The sequence below is a fragment of the Solanum dulcamara genome, chromosome 7 (genome assembly GCF_947179165.1).
Source record: "Solanum dulcamara chromosome 7, daSolDulc1.2, whole genome shotgun sequence".
Classification (NCBI taxonomy): domain Eukaryota; kingdom Viridiplantae; phylum Streptophyta; class Magnoliopsida; order Solanales; family Solanaceae; genus Solanum; species Solanum dulcamara.
This window is the reverse complement of record NC_077243.1, coordinates 29,240,383-29,250,231: the sequence shown is the minus strand read 5'-3', so window position 1 is coordinate 29,250,231 and position 9,849 is coordinate 29,240,383. Positions and strand designations below refer to the sequence as shown.

The following is a 9,849-nucleotide window of genomic DNA, read 5'->3' as shown; positions in this document are numbered from 1 at the left end:
AACATTAGTAGTGTGAAAATATTGGAAAAGGCTAAGGGCAAAAAGGAAAATTCGCAAAGTGGCCTATGATAATATTGTGGAAGGCGAGGGGTAAAATGGAAATTTCACAAAGTGTTCAAGAAAATTCATGTAAGAGGTGTATGTGGGCCCCACTCTTTTATGACCATGTGATGAGTATATATGAACCAAAGTGTACATGGCAAGGCAATTAAGCCATCTTTATTTGTTAAACAAGGTTCTAGAAAAAAAAAATGGAGAAGGGGTCATTTATCTATATTCATAATTGAGGGACTTATTTTCAAATAAGGGATAAGTGATGGAAGATATTTATATATATGTGTGTCTTATGACTCATTAGAGTTATTCTTATCTCAAGAGGATTCTAGAAAATTCAAGAGGAAGAAGAGAAGAGAAACTTGAAGCTAGAGAGAGAGAGCTCGGTTTTGGGGGAGAAAAAGAGGTAAGTCTCCAATTTTTCTTCGTAAATTAATTATCTAGGGTGTACCAAGGTGTTATGAAGGTATTGGTAACGTAAATTTATGGTTTGTAGCAGCCCAAAAACGTTACCAAACAGCCCCAAAGTTTTAGCCGCGCTAGGAGAGCTTCCGAGGCAAGTTTTGGAGAGTTTCGGTAAAGGTAAGGTCTCTCCTTTAAAATTGGAGTTTATGATGTTGTTATGAGGTGTATTACGTGTCCTAAATATGGCTGGAAGCAGAGAAAATGTATAAGGAGGCATGATGTTGGAAACTACTAAATTAAAGTCGTAGTAGCTAAATCGAAGTCGCGTAGTGTGTTGTCGTTGTGGCGCTGCGGGTGCAGCTGGTTGGATTGTATGTTGCAGGACTTTAAAGTGTTGTAAAAAGGGTGTGGTTGCTTCTGTTTTCAGCCACACGACCCCCGTTTGGTATGGTTAAAGATTTTACGAAATAAAGGTTAAAAACTCTATTTTGGTATCGTAGTTTTATGCTAGTTGTTTGGAGCTTGTGTTGTGTAAAGTTGAGGTGATTGGATTGTATATATATACTGCTGGTTGTTGTTGTTGATATGGTTGTTGACATGGTGGCCGAGTTGAAATCTCGGGGATGGTGTATTTATAGGGGAGATGCTGCCGAAATTTCGGCAGATTGGAAATTAATTTGTTTGAAGGATTGAGACAAGTATATGGTGATGAATCTAATGAATATGTCAACTCTCTTGAATGTAGAAAGACAAGTTGGAAGAATAAGAAAAGCTAGTAAGGCGCGGTACAGGTATGTAAAGCTAACCGTTCCTTCTTTTCGCATGTCTTTGGCATAAGTATGTAAGGCTTACCCTTTTCTTTCAAGGCATGATTCCGATGTTATGGTTTGATAAGTGCTTCCATATTTTCTTTGTTTTCAAAAGCTAGGTGTCAATGGTCCCAAGGGAATGACTACTTCTTCTATAACCCGTCAATGTTTTCCAAAATGTCTATAGCTTTCCAAGACAAAGGTTTATAGTATTACAAGCTTTTATGATAGTAACGATAGATATGTTTTACAACGACATTGATGATGTCGAGGATAAGAATATGTCTATGATGGCTATGATAAGAACGGCTTCATGTATGTAAGGTTTACCCTTCTTTCTCTTGGCATATTTTGACATAAATATATAGAGCTACTCTTTCTTTTTGGCATGATTTTTATGAAACAAGTATATGGCATTTTATACAATTTCAAGAAAGTCTTATTCGTAGAGCCACTAGGATGGCCGATTTTCTTGAGTTTCCAAAGGATATTTTCTCGTGCTTAGATACGTGTATATGATTCCAAAAGTTTTATTTTGATATAATCCATGGAAATTTTCGAAAGGTACTTGACATGACTCTTATCTTGATTTTGAATCATAGCTCATTCCGATTTTTCTACGAGTCTTGAAAATTGGTCCTATGTGGATATGTATACGATTTGGTGCCTTATAAGATTGTGACCTTATTCTACGTTCTCTTAATATTATCTTTCGTTGATAGTCTCATCCTATAATAATTGTTCCTTCAAGGTGAGACAAAGCGACCGTGATTAATTCATAATATAATCGGAGGTTACCGACCTTCCGTCACTCCGATAGATACATGACTTTCGTTGAGCTCTCCTGCATGTTGTCTATATGTATATGTATATGTATATGGGGGATATGGGGAGGTGTATATGTGGCGCTATAGACGCATTCCCACCTGATCAGTTGGAGTAATTTTCATCCTGGACGCGGGATGCCCGGACGCGGGACATATGTGGGCACGCCGACGTTGTTCGGTGATATGACTTCTATTTTCTATGAATATGAACAAGAAATGTTTTTTATGATAAGACAAGCATGCATGGCATCCGGCCTAAAAGGGCACTCATATGTACAGGTTACTCTCTTATCTCACTATATGTCTATGATTCTACGATATGGTTGTTCATACCTTATGTTCTTTATTATGCTGATTTTCATGTCTTACATACTCAGTACATTACTCGTACTGACCCCCTTTTCTTTGGGGGCTGCGTTTCATGCCACGCAGGTACACCTAGACAAGTAGAAGCTACTATAGAAGATGTTCCAGCGGGGTTAGCAACTCCACTTGTTCCTGGAGTGCTGCCGAGTCAGAGTATATGCGCTATGATGTTTCATTCAAAGTTAGAGACTTTGCAGACAGAGTCGTGGGTATAGAGTGTCATATGTTATGAGTTTTATGGGATGATAGATTTTGGGAAAAAATAATTCACGAAGCGTAGTTATGTTTTTCATTTCTTGTTGATGTAAAAGTCTAAGAGATTAAATATGTACTATGAAGCAGCGGGTTCGCTCGGCTCCAAGCATGGGGTCGGGTGCCCATCACACCCTGTTGAGATCGGGGTGTGACAATGACTTTTTTTTTATTGATTTCTCCCAAAAGATCTTCAATGTGTGACATCTTCTTTCTTCCATAAAATAATTGAAAACCAAGGTATGTAAAAGGAAAATTATCTTGATTAATACATGTCCATCTTCCTATCTTAGGAACTTATTTCTTAGTTTGATGTTTTAAACGAAAACAGAAAACATAAACAATACAATGATCTTTTTATGGAAAACCTCCTTACTAAATGAGTAACAACCACACATTCTTATTAACTTCAAATTTTAACTCTTTATGATTACAAACTAATAATCAAAGGAACTAACTCTAGCACCAAACCTCACAACAATTTACTAGAATTGTTTCTCTAACACGTACCTCTTACAAAAAGTCAAACTTGCTCCATGCAACAAGAAAACTATCAAATAAAAAGACTACAATTGCTTAACTCTATTCACTCGAAGAACTATTTTGTTTGATGCATATGAAGCCTTTAACATAATCGATTCTTTATGCGCGAAAAAAGGGTAATCAAATTATCCAATCTTCATGCCTTATATAGATGGATAATCCTCTTCTAGTTGGACACAAATTCTGATAAGAAGGAAATAAACCTTTTCTAGTTGGTTGCAAACACAGTTTCCTAAGCTTACCAAAAATAACTTTGTCTCATCAAAACCTTGTATGAATTGACTTTGTACACACGTCCTTCTACTCTTCAATTTTTCCCTTTTTGATGAAGACAAACATACATCAAATTTTGAAACTTTTTAGAGTTTGTAAAGCATATATAAGCATAAGTGTCATATGTCTAGGCACCATAATCAACAACATAAGCAAGGCACAAGCCAATCAGCTCTTCTCCCTTTTGAAATCATTAAAAAACAAGACAATGAATTGAAGTAACTAAAAATAAGCAAGGCAGTAAGCCACCTGCAGAAGAAGCAATCTAAAGATCCAAAAAGATTAGTCATTCACGAGTTAATAAAATTTGTGCAATGTAAAAAACATCTAGCCCACTCTAGATAGACAGCATTTTAAGCCACAAGTGTCCCTAACCAAAATAATTGTGAAATACTTACAAAAAACCAAATATTGTCTTAAAAGGAGAATAAAGAGTGGCATTGGAATGGAGAAACAGTAGGAAGTTACTTACGAGGGATCTGGGAGAGGGACTTTGCTCTGGGAGGAGGTCCATCAAGGTTTGATTATGATTAAGGTCCTGATTGTGCTATGTGATCATCTCAGTCTTCCAGGAGTCAACCTGTGCCTGGGAAGCATCCAGCTTTTCCCTCAAGCGAACATTCTCCTGTTTTAGTTTAGCATTCTCCTTCAAGGCAGCATCCAAATCTAGATAGACTGTGCCATTGGGCTGGTGCTCTTCTTCCTTGAAGAAGTTGTGACATAATAATATTCCTCTAAAGTAGACAAGGTAATATTGTCATTCTTTGTGCCAACTGATCCTTCGCCCAAAGGCACCCCACAGCTCTTGAAAATTTGTGTCAATAAGAATCCATATGCCAGCCTATGCGGGCCAGTCTTTGGTGATGTCACCTTCTCCATATGTTTTATTATGAGTGAGGGAAGATTTATCTTTTCATTTAGATCAAGGGCATTCATGATATCCATATCTCAAAAGCTTGACTCATGACGTCTGCCCCCTAGGTAGTACCTCCTTATTTACAATTTCAAACAAAAGCTTATGAAGAAGAGACATTTCCCCCTTCAACACTTTCCTCCCTACACTGATTTTTTCCCCGTGAGAACTTACTTGTGAGCTTCCATTCCTCCTCTTTTTTCCATACATATTCCTCCAAACCTTCCTAAGGAAAAATTAGGATTTCTCCTAACTTTCACAATCAAAAACTATGTCAACTCCATTCACCTTGCTACTCACCACCATCCCATCAAACATCTTTAAAAAAATTACATATTAAAACAATACCCTAACTAGTATAGTAAATTAGCTTTTAATGTCAAGAGGTATTAGCATCAGGAGAGATATTTCCACCATGATATATATCTGTCATGGATTGGTTTTTTTTTTTGCATATTACACATTGTTGACTGTATATATGTAACTTCTCCATAATCAATCTAATTGTGAATTCGACGATTCCTTTAGTTCGGGGTAAATAACTCTTATTAGCAAATGGCTCTGGTGGACAATAAGCCACACATTGAATCGATCCAACTGTCTAGACACGATGGAGTATCATTTCTCCAGCAAATTAGAATTTTTAAGTGTTACTTTAATGTTATTTGAACCACTACTTTATTAAAAAAAATTAAACTTGAGTTCATGGCTCATTTTATTAAATTAAACAACATAAAAAAAAAATTGGGCGGCCAAAATAGCCCATATTTAGACAATATTTGGACAAGTTATAATTCACTTTCTATATCTAACCCGAACCTAACATATCTTTCCCCTAAGCTATAGTTTTCTAATTTTGCCTCTTCAATGGCACTGTCTTTCAGCAACTCCAGCTTCCTTCTTTGTCTCTTCTGGGTAACCAATGTTCCTCCATGGAAGAGATAATACATTTTTTTTCTACAACTCGAAAAGATAAGGAACCTTTGATACTTCGTGTTAATCCCTTTTCACTTTACTTATACTTTGATTCATAGGTGAATGTTCCGATGGAAAATTTCAGATGGACTCAAAGAGGTGCTTAGTCAAATGTGCCTTTGTTATGCTCTCAAGTAAGACTTTTTTCCCTTTATTTGTTACACTCCTACTTTTACTTTTTCTAACCCCTTTTTAAAATAGTAAAAGCAACAGTGGAGCAAAAAAAGTTGCTCTCGAGCTTCTTTTCTTATGCGGTCAGTACTATGAAATGTACTGAGTATAGAAAATGTGCAATTCATAACATAAAATATAATAATGCAATGACAAAGTCAAAACATGATTTAGTTTTTCAAAACATCTTTAGAGACATAAAACACGGCTAATGCAATATTCGTAAAAAAATCATAATCGAAGCATAGTATAGTGAGAGATATCATTAACCAACATAAACCAGGTAAGCTATAACATGGAGTCCAGTGTTTTACTCAAATCAAAAATAGGTTGTCCTACTTGCATGATAAATACCATTACATGAGCTATAAGTGGATCCACTAGCTAGGGCCAATTAAGCCAAAGTCATACGGGGGCACGTAGTTCTAAGACCTGGGTGATTGCCACTTGTCCAACTCGGTGCTAGGTAATACTCTCCAAAAGAATAGTCACAATAATAAAATAGACTTTGAAAATGGTAAAGAATCTATTAATATCAAATTCATCATAATATACATAAATCATAAGAATAGTGTAACACCCTAATTTTTTCCCGCCAAGACTCAAACCATTCTTCATGTGCGTGTTGGATCGAAGTCTGTGACTTCTAGTTGTATATATGAGTTAGAATAATTTCCTAAGTATTTGAAGTGTATTAGATGTGTTTTAGGGCCATAAGAGATCTCTAACACCAAGCCGAGTCCAAAGAATTTCTATCGGCTAAGTTTTAGTATTAGTTCATATAAGGGTCAACTTCAAATGACTATATCTCCTAGAATATAATGAATTAAGTATCCTATGACCTATCAAATTAAGTTCATTGAGTCTTCTTTCTAATGCCACCAAGATTATAATTGTTGGAGTTCGGAGTAAAAATTTCTGTCCAGTCGACCAGAGAGGTGCGTGATAAGTCCACGACGTGGACCTGTCGCGAACTTGGCCAGTTTTTCAATATTTTAGTAAGGGCAACTTGGATCATTCCTATTATATATATACGTTCTTGGACGCATTTTTAGGACTAAATTCCACCCCCATATCAGTTTCTAACGAGTTTTCTCTCCAAAAATATCCAAGAATATTGAGAGCAAGAATTGGAGAAGAGAAGAAGAGTTAGGATTCAAGTTTTTCAAGTAAGGTCATCAAATCCTTGATTTGTTCTTCAAGTCAGGTATGTAAGGCTAACCTAAAATATGTATTTAGTTCTTCCATATGCCCATAGATTTGTTGGATGGAAATTGTGAAAGACTTGAACCTTCTATGAATGTTTTTTGAATTTTTCCTAAACTCTAGAATATTTTTACATACTATTAATTGATTGATGATTTTCATGTCTTGAATTTTTGAATAGTTACTTTTCATATTTTATTTCAAACCGTAGCTACATATAGATTGCAAATGATTATGTATATGTATATTGATTGGAATGAAAAGAAGGAATTAGGAAAGCTATGAATGTAAATGGCATAAATAGGAACGAAACCGTGGTGAAGCTAGAATGTCCTTTGTGTCTCTATAAATTGAAAATAGAATTAAATATGGATTTTGGAGCAAGATGTTTGATGATGATGTAAATGATGTATAGTTTTAAAAAGATAAAATGATTGATGAAGAGATAATGTTGATGATGATGTTTTGGGATAAAATGGATTGGAGTCTAATGTGACTACATGATATGATTTGCATAATTTGATTTGATTGAAGTCATATGAGGATCTTGAGTATAAATGATCGTTTGAGAAGGAGTTTTAAAAATAATTTGTGAATATTTTTGTATAAATTATTTATGCACTATTTTGAGTTTAAAGAATGATTATTTTTATCTTTGATTTAGAAAAAGTTTAAGCATGATTTGATTTTTAGAAGTCTCTTAATTATCATTTTGATCATGACTATTTTGAATATAAACGAGTTGAGCATTTTTATATTAAAACGTCTATTTTGAGTTAAGTTGAGGAGTGAAAATTATCTTTTCAATATATTTAATATTTACTGCATGATTTAGTTGAAAGTGAGTATTAAATGAAAACATTAATGATTGTTGACTTGGAGTCCTGATAAGTCATGAATAAGTCTTGAAAGGATTGTTTCATTGAATGAAGTGACGATTGAAATTTATTGAGTTTTGAAAAAAGGTCCAATGAGACCATATTGATTTAGTTTTGAAAAGAGTCCAATGAGACTAAATGAGTTGATTTGAAGCTAAGTCCAAAGAGACTTAATGAGTATTTTGAGTATTTTACTCACATGATAAATATGAGCATATTGAGTCTTGGGAGGAATATTGAGCACAGAATTGGGTAAGAGTATAGTCCATACTTGAATCCCATGAACTACGCTACCAACATAGGAAGAGATTGGACAGTTAAAGTCGGATGTTTCCCTATTTCATTGTCCTGAATGATAGGACTTGATTTATTGATAGATCCATGATTGATTGATTCGTTCATACCCTAGAAAAGTATGGACAGATGTGGCAACAACATCGGCTTGTTGTACATCACTGGCTCATATGTGATGTTTTGTTGGTTAGAAAAACTCCTAAATTGAGTGGATTGTGCATGATAGGATTGGTTTGATTGTGATTGTAGATGATTGAGTCGAATTATAAAACATTGCTAAATTCTAATTTGCATATCTATTGAGTTGAGTCCTTTGACTTTATTGTTGAGTTGATTGTATATGATTGGATTAGATTGGATGGTTTGTGATTGGATTGGATCAGATTGTATATAATTAGATTGGATTGGATTGTATATGATTGGATTAGATCAAAATGTAAATGATTGTATTGAATTGGATTATACATGATTGGATTGGATTGTATATGATTGGATTGGATGGTATATGATTGGATTGTATATGATTGGATTGGATGTTATTTTATATGATTGGATTGGATCAAATTGTAAATGATTAGATTGAATTGGATTGTACATGATTGGATTGCATTGTATATGATTGGTCTCTGTCTAAAGTGTATTCTTACTTTAGACTTATGACATTTTGATTGAGTCTCTCTTATCTTTCTGACTTGAGATATTTGAACCGATATTATTCTATCTTGACGCGTGTTTCATTTTGTTATTTTACATACTCATACATTCCACGTACTGATGCTATTTGGCCTGCATTATTTCATGATGCATAGACAGGTTTAAGAGATCATCAATAGGCGCACCGTTGAGGATCTGTTCACACTTAGCTTATTGGTGAATCCTCCCCTACATTTGGAGGATACCACTTGTGTTATTCTTACGATGAGTTTAATCTTTTCATTCTGATTTGAGATAGCCATGAACCTGTCATTGGGACCAATTAAATAGTAGTGATAGAGGCTTCATAGATTAGATAGTGATGGGTCAATTGAGTATTTTATTTCCTTGAATTGTTCTTGTTAGACTATTGAATGACAAAGATTGGAGCTAGAGTTGTTGGCCCATGACCTTTCTTCCTTGAGCTAGATTGTTGATTTGAGTTTCCCACTTAATCACCTCTTTATTTTAAGTCTTCTGCTGATTGAATGAATGAATAGATGTGTGATCAGGTTAAGTGGTTCGCTTGGAAGCTAGTAATATTTTTCTGAGTGTCGTCCATGTCTAGGGTACCCTCCCGAGGTATGACAAACTTGGTATCAAAGCACAAAGTTCAAGAGTCCTAGGGAGTCTATGAAGCTGTGTCTAGTAGAGTCTTGATTATGTGTGTGTTTTGCACCACACTTATAATCAAGAGGCTATAGGACATTAAGAATTATTTCACTTCTTTCATATTCTTAGTTAATGCGATAGAGTTTAACTCTATGAAAGTTCCCTTCTAATTCATGCATTGCTCAAATCCATTCGACTATCCCTCATACTCAAGGTGGTTGGAATAGTAAAGCTCAGATCCTTATTGATGACTTATTTTTAGATAAAGTCTTTAGAATGTGAAGAGGTTGCACAAGGCTTGAGAGGAGCCGATTAATGTGCTTAAGTGTATTAATTTGAAAGAATGCACTTTTATTCATATAGATCGTGTGTTGAGCCAGAGCAAGATGTATCCCAGAATCTCATCTCTAAATCTTAATTCGAATGTTATCTTCGAGAGGGAAGTTGTGTATCTAAATAATAAGTGTCACCATCCGATGGAATATGATTTGAAGCATTTTGAGCTATGATTCGTAGAATGATCCTAGAGTTAGAAAGAGGGAGTTAGAGAGTAGAACTCAAATAATGAGAATGGTGGT

At 34.9% G+C, this 9,849-nt stretch overlaps 1 long non-coding RNA gene across 1 annotated transcript; it reads left to right on the top strand.

Moving 5' to 3' along the window:
- The first annotated feature begins 378 nt into the window (after positions 1–378).
- LOC129896032 (uncharacterized) lies at positions 379–2,910 on the top strand. Its single transcript, XR_008767902.1, has 4 exons — positions 379–460; positions 554–636; positions 1,205–1,250; positions 2,528–2,910. It is a non-coding gene; the product is annotated as an uncharacterized LOC129896032 (long non-coding RNA).
- Positions 2,911–9,849: the final 6,939 nt, after the last annotated feature.